General features: G+C 33.3%; 1 pseudogene; it reads left to right on the plus strand.

Annotated features, from left to right (window-relative positions):
• The first annotated feature begins 7,903 nt into the window (after positions 1-7,903).
• LOC105306223 overlaps positions 7,904-8,727 on the plus strand; it is a 9,572-nt pseudogene continuing 8,748 nt past the window's right edge.

An 8,727-nucleotide genomic window follows, 5' to 3' on the forward strand; every position in this document is an offset into this window, starting at 1 on the left:
TCCCATTCACTACCTTCTCATTCTCATTCCTATCCAGACTTAGGTAATTTCACTGTGTGGGTGGATCCTAATTGTGCTCCTTCATTTGTTGATTCAGAAACCACATTCTAAAACATGCACAGCAGTTTATTTATTGGATTAGTAAATTGACCTAATGATGTCTGAAAAATCTGTTACTGAATAAAACAGATTTCTTTATATTTCTTCCCATGGTTCCAATGAACAGTCAAATCTCCAAGGCAGAGATTTCCTGGAACAAAGTAGTTAAGCATGAGGCAGGGAGTGGCAGGAATAAAAAAGAAATTAACTCAAGTCATCACAAATGCTTCAGTTGTAGAGAAAACCTTGGTTACTAATTTCCTGTTTGCTTAGTCTCCCATCAAGGCAGTACTTGGTACTTAGGTAGTACAGCTAACAGCTCTTAAGGAGAATCTGCTTTCCTTGTCACAAACTAATCATTATAAATATAATAGGCACTAATAAGAACTTACACGAACTCACCTCTATGTGTGCTTTCCAGAACCATGCCAACTTCTTCAACTGAGGAAATATTTTTTAAGTTTTTATATTTACATTTACATTTTGGGCCTTTATTATTGTGAAAAACACTTGAACAATGCTAAGATTTTTAAAAATTATTATTTAGCTTTAAATGAATAATTATACTTTAACTTTAAGCAAGTAATTTATAAGGCAAAAAAAATTACCCTGGAGGGGAAGAAAGAACGGGATACATAGAAACGATATTAAAAAATTAAATCAAATTTAGTGAGTCAAAGAAAGCCTGCTTGAGTTAATGGACCTTAAGTTGGAATGTGAAGAATACATAACTTCAGCCCATGAAATTTTAATATAAATCTATAGATATAGATATAGATGACTATTTATTTACACACAGATACATAAGCAAAGGAAAAGAGAAGAAACATAAACAAAGTTCCATTAGGAAGGACAACCATGGTGTAATGAATTAAAATCTAATGTAACTGGAGCTTATATTCTACAAAGAGATTCAAGTGAGATTGGATTCTATGGGTCCCCACACATTCATGTATAATCAAATAACCAACATAAAATTTTATAGTCCAGTCTTTAGATCAGAACTCATTGAGTACTTAATAAGCATATGTTGGATGTATAAATACAATATAAAGCACAGCAAGAATGGAATTGAAAAGTTAACACACTCATAGATACCTACATTAGTTTCCAAAATACTTTTTGAACAAACACACAATATAATCTCTGTGATACCATCTCCCTGAAAATGTCAGCCTGTAGTTGAATCTGGACATCATGGATTACCTATATTTTTGTTCCTTTAATAGAGTCATAAAATTTAAAATATGATCCAGTGAGAGACAACCTTTACTTCTATGATAACCTTAAAGAAGAACTTTGCTTACTAGAATCTAATACTTTTATTCATTTCATCCATAGAGAATGATAAATGAGCAATTCCTCTGAAAGAATTATATCTCCTCCCTTGAATCTAGGGCATTAGGAAAGTAAAAAGATGTTGTTTATGCGAGTCCCACATTCTTTAAAATTTACCTTAGATCATTCATACTATTTATTTCTCTACATCCCTCTCCATTTTCATAGCAACCTTAATTAGCTCATAGGAAAACTGATTCAGAGCAAAGAAGCAACCTAAAAATGGAGCTTCTATATGTAGCAACTTCAACATGGTAATCTCAGAGGATAAGCAGGGATATTATCTGACACAACAGGTTATTATAGGATCACTGGGAGAAGGGGGAGTGTTTGTATTGTTGGTAATTGATAATCTTCCTCATTTTAGAAATAGTAATTTACCTGTGCATTCCCTTAGGTTTACAGCTGCAGATGTAGTCATCCCTCAGTATTTTGACATAATTATAAATCACTTAAGAGGACCAGTCCTGAAGGGAAGTGAAAGGACACAGAACACATTCTTTTTTTCCTTAAATACATCAAAATTCCATTGTCAACTTGGGAAATAAGTCTTGCTAGTCAGAAAAGAATGGGATAATATATTAAGGGAAGTCAAAGCAAAAATAAAGGAATGGGGCTATATTATACAGAAAAAAAAAAATCTTCTGCACAGCAAAAGAAACCATCCCCAAAACAAAGAGCCTAAATGGGAGAAGATATTTTCAAACAACGCCTCTGATAAGGAGCTAATATCTAAAATATACATAGAACTCATACAACTTAAGGACAACAACAACAACAACAACAAAAACAAACAATCCAATTAAAATTGGGCAGAGGACCTGAACAGACACTTTCCCCAAGAAGACATTCAGATGGCCAATAGACATATGAAAAGATGCTCAACTTCACCAGCTATTAGGGAAATGCAAATCAAAACCACATACCACCTCATATCTATTAGAATGACTACCATCAACAGGACAAGTAATAACAAGTGTTGAAGAGGTTGTGGGGAAATAGGAACCATTATATACTGCTGTGAGAATGTAAGTTGGTATAGCCACAATGAAAACAGTATGGAAGTTTCTCAAAAAATTAAGAATAGAATCGCCATATGATCCAGCAATCCTTCTTTTGGGTATTTACACAAAAATATTTGAAAACATTTATCCATAAAGATATATGCACTAAAATGTTCACAGTGACCAAGACATGGAAACAATCAAACTGCCCTTTGATCAATGATTAGTAAAAGAGGATGTGGTACATATATACAATGAAATATTATCCAGCCATAAGAAAAAGTGAATTACTACCATTGCTACAACATATATGGATCTTGAGATTATTATGCTCAGCAAAATAAGTCAGACAGAAAAATTAGAGAACCATATGATTTCACTAATATGTGGAATATAAAACTGAAAGTAACAAATGACCAAGAATAACAAACAAAAACTCATAGACACAGACAACAGTTTAGTGATTATCAGAGGAAAAAGAGAAAGGGGAGGAGGTAGATAAGGGTAAAGGGGATCAACTATATGGTGAATGAAGAAATTTGGGATAGTGAACACACAAGGCAATATACGTATGACATATTATTGAATTGTACACTTGAAACCTACATAATTTCATTAACCAATGTCACCCCAATAAATTTAATAAAAATAAATAAATAAATAAATAAATAAATAAATAGTAGATAAATAAATAAATAAATAAAAATAAAAAACAAAGGGTTGGAGGAAATATCAAGAATTCTATATTTGGCAAAACTATCCATTAAAAATGAGGAAAAATTTAAGATATTATTAAGTAAACAAAAGCTAAGGAAGTCTATTACCACTAGAGCTGCTCTATAAGAAATTCTAAAAGGAATCATTTATGTTGAAATTAAGGAAGGTAGAGAGTAACTCAAATCTATTCAAAAATAAAAAGTTCTTCAATAAAGATAAATGTATATACAAATATAAAAATGAGTATTATCACAATTTTGGTTCATAACTCTATTTTTTATTCTTTTATAAGATTTAAAAGACAAAAGCACAAACATAATTGTCAATCAATGTTAATGGGTACACAATATATAAAGATTTAATTTCTGGGAGTAACTTGAAGTGTGTAGATAGAGCTCTAAAGGAGTAGAGGTTTTGTAATTGATTGAAGTTATGTTGTTATCAGCTTTAATAATATAATTATAACACTAGAATGTTATATGTAATCCCTGTGCCAGTCACAAAGAAGATTACAAGGATTCAGAAGCTGTCATTATGAAAATCAACTAAACACAAAGGAAGGCAGGAAACGGGGAAATGAAGGGCAAAAACAGTTCTAAGGCACACAGAAAGCAAATAACAAAAATGGTGATAGTAAGTCTTTACATATGAGTAATTGCTTTAAATGTAATTGTTTTAAAATCTGGTCAAAACACATAGAGTAGGAGAATAAATTAAAACAATGGGATCGAGATTTCAGTTTTCTAGTTTGGCAAGTAAATGTGAAAGTCGGCATTCTGCCCTAACAAGTAAAAAATTGAACTAACCGAAAAATCAACAACACTTCTTATATCCATCAGAGAGATAAGATCACAGTGCAAACTGATCTAAAATTAAAGAAACCAACAAGTAAAGACAAAAAAATCACAATTTACCAGAGTGAAAATCTCCTTGGGAATCAGTGCCACAGTAGAAAAGTGTGAATTGTAATTAACGAATTGCTGGAGACTTAGCGTAGGCAAGCCTGAGAGATAAACTCTAGGGAAATCCAGTCATTGATAGGCTTCTACACTTTCGTGAGTTTTACCTCCAAGAATTCTACCAGACATATAAAAACAAAATTTTATCAATTCTTCACAATCTGTTTCAGTAGATACAAAGGGATTCCTTTCTAACTCATTCTATGAGCCCAGCATTACCTTAATATCAAAATCAGACAAAGACAAAAAAGAAAAGTGCAAGACCAATATCTGTCATGAACGTAGATGCAAAAATAAGAAAATATAAGCGAATCAAATCCAACACAGTATAAACAGGCTTGTAGACCATGACAAAGGACACTTTGTCCAGGTATATAAAGTTGATTCAAAATTCAAAATGAATGAAAATAAATCAACACATAAAGAGGTTAAAGAAGAAAAATTACATGATTATATTAGCAGATGCAAAAAGAGCATTCTACAAAAGCCAATATTCATTCATGATAAAAACTCTCAGCAAACTAGGAATACAGGTGAACTAACTCAATTTGATAAAGAATATCTACAGATATCATCATATTTAACAGTGAGAAAATCAAAGCTTTCATATTAAAATCAAAACAAGTCAAGGATTTTCTCTTTCTACTACTTTTCAACATCATACTGGTAGTCTAATTAATGCAATGAGACAAGAAAAGGAAATAAAATAATAGACATTAGGAAACAAGGAAAAAAGTCTTTGATTACTGATGATGTGATCATCTATGTACAAAACGCAAAAGAATTTGAGTAAAAAATATGGTGGAGATGATAGAAGCTCTGTTCATCCCTCTGGAGAACAAATCAAAGTTGTGACTGAAACAAGGAGCAGCAGCAAAGAAAAATCGCCTGGAATCTAGATGAACAAGCCATACAACTAGGGAGAAACCCAAAAAAGCACTCTGCAATGGCAGAAGATAGGACAGGGTGACGACGTGGGGTGATCCAGTCCCAAGCAGCTGAATGAGAGGAAGGCTGTGGCAGTGGCAGTGGCAGAAGCCTCTTAAAGGGGCTATATCGGCGAGTGGATTTTCACGTGACAGACTTGCTCGTTCTAAACACCAGTGCCTATTGGGCTGCGTACAGTGGGCGCGAGGGCCTTACAGGGAGATATTGTTGGAGTGAGGGTTGAGGCAAGGCTTGCTTGGTACAGAAGTGCTGGTGGTATCCATTGTTCCCCGTTGAGCCCTTCCCACTCCCAGTGCGCCTGACACAGTGCCACCATAGCCGTGACATCATCAAACTGGATAACAGAGGTCGCTCTGCCTAGAGGATTCCCTGAAACCCCACTACCCCAATCTGGGCCCCACTGAAGCTACATCCAGGTATATCCTCAGCGAGTCAGATGCGCTTTGCTGTGCAGTGCCAAGACTCACACTGGAGGCAGCCGGCCTTGGTTTCTGGTGTGTCCTTTTGAGGCAACTATAAGCACAACATCTGTGGATTGCTTGCTAAATCTGGACAAGTGGCTTTGGAGGGGTAGAGGCTTGGGTTAAATTTAGCCTACAGCTGAATTCATCTCAGGACTGTGGCACTGGACATCTACTTTACAAATCCACACTAATAAGACCGGGAGACTTAGGAGCTTTGCTTAGTACATAGAAACAAAAACGGAAAAGCAGCCAAAATGGGAAGACAAAGAAACAGAAACCATATGAGAGAACAGAACAAGTTATCTAACAGAGGCAGAGTTCAAAATATTGGTTATAAAGATGCTCAATGAACTTTTGGAAAATGCAGAGAACTCCAACAAAGAGATAAAAATGGAGATGGAGATTATAAGAGGGAACTAGTCTGAAATGGAGAACACATTATTCGAGATAAGAAGTATATTAAATGGAATAAACAAAGAAATAAACAAAGTGAATAAATAAGAAAGAATCACATGCCCTATCTAGAGGACAGGAAAGCCAATTAGGACACTCAAACAGAATGGCTAGAAAAAAGAGACCAAGACTATAAAGATGATTTAAGGAGGATATGGGACACTATTAAGGCTCCAAATATTCGTTTGATCGGCACAAGTGAAGAAAATTAAGATGTCAAACAGTTGTCTGAAGAAATAATGATGAAAAACTTCCCTAACCTGGTGAAGGAAATGGACATAAAACCTAGGAAGCACAGAGGATTCCAAAAATCGGGGATTCAAAGAGGCCCACACCAAGACACATCATACTTAAAATGCCAAATGTTAAATACAAAGAAAAAAACTTAAAAGCAGCAAGAGAAAAACAAATAATTACATATAAGGGAACACCCATACGACTGGCAACTGATTTCTCAAGAGAGACTATTTAGGACAGAAGGGCTTGGCAAAAAATATTTAAAAGAATGAGGACCCAAGATATACAACTAAGAATAATTTACCCAGCAAAGGTATCATTTAGAGTAGAAGGACAAATAAAGAGCTTCCCAGACAAAAATAAACTAAATGAATTAATCACCACCAAGCCAGAATTACAGGAAATGTTGGAGAGACATCTTTAAGAAGAAAAAACATGTATCAAAAACAGGAATAAAGAATGGTAACAACTACATTTCTATCAATAAGTACCTTAAATGGAAAAGAATTAAGTGTTCTAACCAAAGGATGGAGTGGCTAAAAGGATAAGAAAACAAGACCTCCACATATGAAAAGGAAGGGAATGGAAAAAGATATTGCTGTGATGAACCTGGAAGGTATTTAAGCCAGACTATATGATTTCACTTATATATGGAAGTTAAGGAAGAAAAAGAACAAACTAATCAAAATCAGACCCACAAATATAGTTGGCAATTTGGAAGGGGAGGTTTTGGGAGGCTGGGAGAATGGGTGAAGGGTTAAAGAAATACAAATTAGTAGCTGACAGGTGGTCATGGGGATGAGAAGCATGGCATAAAGAATGCATTTAGCATTAATACAATGGCTAGGCGGAGGGTAAGGGGAAGGAGGGAGCAATTGGGGGAATCGTTTTCCTAACTATATAGATATCTAACCAAGGTACTGTATTTTTGAAACTAATTCAAAAAAAAAATTTTTAAATCAAAAGAATCGACAGAAATTTCTGGAAAAAATAAATATAGCAAAGTTGCTATAATACAAGGTTAATATACAAAAAAATCTCATTTTTATACATCAGAAATATAGAAATGTCATTTGAAATTAAAAATACATTACCATTTACAGTAATACTCAAAAAACATATATATATGATTTAGATGAGGGAAAACTAAAAAACTTTATAAAAATGTATCAAGAAACTACATAAATGGAAAGTTTTTTCAAGCTCATGTGTAGAAAGACTCAATATTTTCAAGATGTCAGTTTTCCTAACTTAATGTATAAATGCAAATCAATCTCAGAAATAACCCAGAAAGTTATTTTGTGAATATAAAAAAATCTTATTTTATAGTTATAAGGAGAGGAAAAAGACCCAGAATAGCCAATCAAAAATAAAAATTGAAAGACTGACACTACCCATCATTAAGATGCGCTGTAAAGCTACAGTAATAAAAAAACTATGGTACTGGCAAAAGAATAGCAAATAGATCAATAAAACAGAACAGAGAGATCAGAAATAGACCCCATAAATATAGTCAACTGATTTTTGACAAGTAGAGAAGGCAATAAAATGGAGCAAAAATAGTATTTTTGCAAAGAGCTATAAAATACATTATTTTTAACAAGTGGTTAGATATGTGGAAGAACTAGATACCCACATGCAAATCTAGACACAAATATTACACTCTTCACAAAATTAACTCAAAATGGATTACAGACCTAAATGTACAATGCAAACCTGTAAAATTCCTGGAAGATATTTAGGTGACATTGGGTATAGTGATGACTTTCAGACAGGACATCAAAGGTATGATCCATAAAAAACACAATTGACAAATTAGACTTCATTAAAATGTTAAAATGTATGCTCTGTGAAAGACACTGTTAAAAAAAGTTTAATAAGTCACAGATTGGGAGAAAATATTTTCAAAATCATGTAATATAAAACACTGTTATCCAAAATATACAAAAATATCTTAACAGCTGTCAATAAGAAAACAACCAACTCATTTAAAACAATGGTTCAAAGACCTTAACAGTCTCCTCACCAAAGAAGATATATAAGTACATCCATCCCTTGATTTTCATAGACTATGCATTCCATGAATTATTTTGTACATGGAAGAAAACTGTGTAAAGAGTCCACCAGTATGGAAAGAAAATACTAAAGAAATAGCCTAGATAAGTCATAAAATATTTATTTCACATATTTTCACAAAAAATGATAATAAAAATTTAGAAAAAATAAAATAAATTTTATTCACTGTCAATGTCTGTGCTGTAATCTAAAGCAATCAACTTTCTCTTTTTAATTGGCACAGAGTCACTATCTTCATTGTTTTAAATATTTGGAATGACTACTTCAGTTTCATTAATTATGTTTATGTTTTTGAATGATCTCTCTCCAACCTCATTTTTTGTTAAGTTTTCTTAAATTCTTCACTATTCACTGAAACATTTTAAAAAATCTGTTTGAAATGTTAAGTGCTGTTGGATGTTTGTATCAATACCTAGAAATGCAGTTTCCAGT

Source organism: Pteropus vampyrus, unplaced genomic scaffold (genome assembly GCF_000151845.1).
Source record: "Pteropus vampyrus isolate Shadow unplaced genomic scaffold, Pvam_2.0 Scaffold431, whole genome shotgun sequence".
Lineage (NCBI taxonomy): Eukaryota > Metazoa > Chordata > Mammalia > Chiroptera > Pteropodidae > Pteropus > Pteropus vampyrus.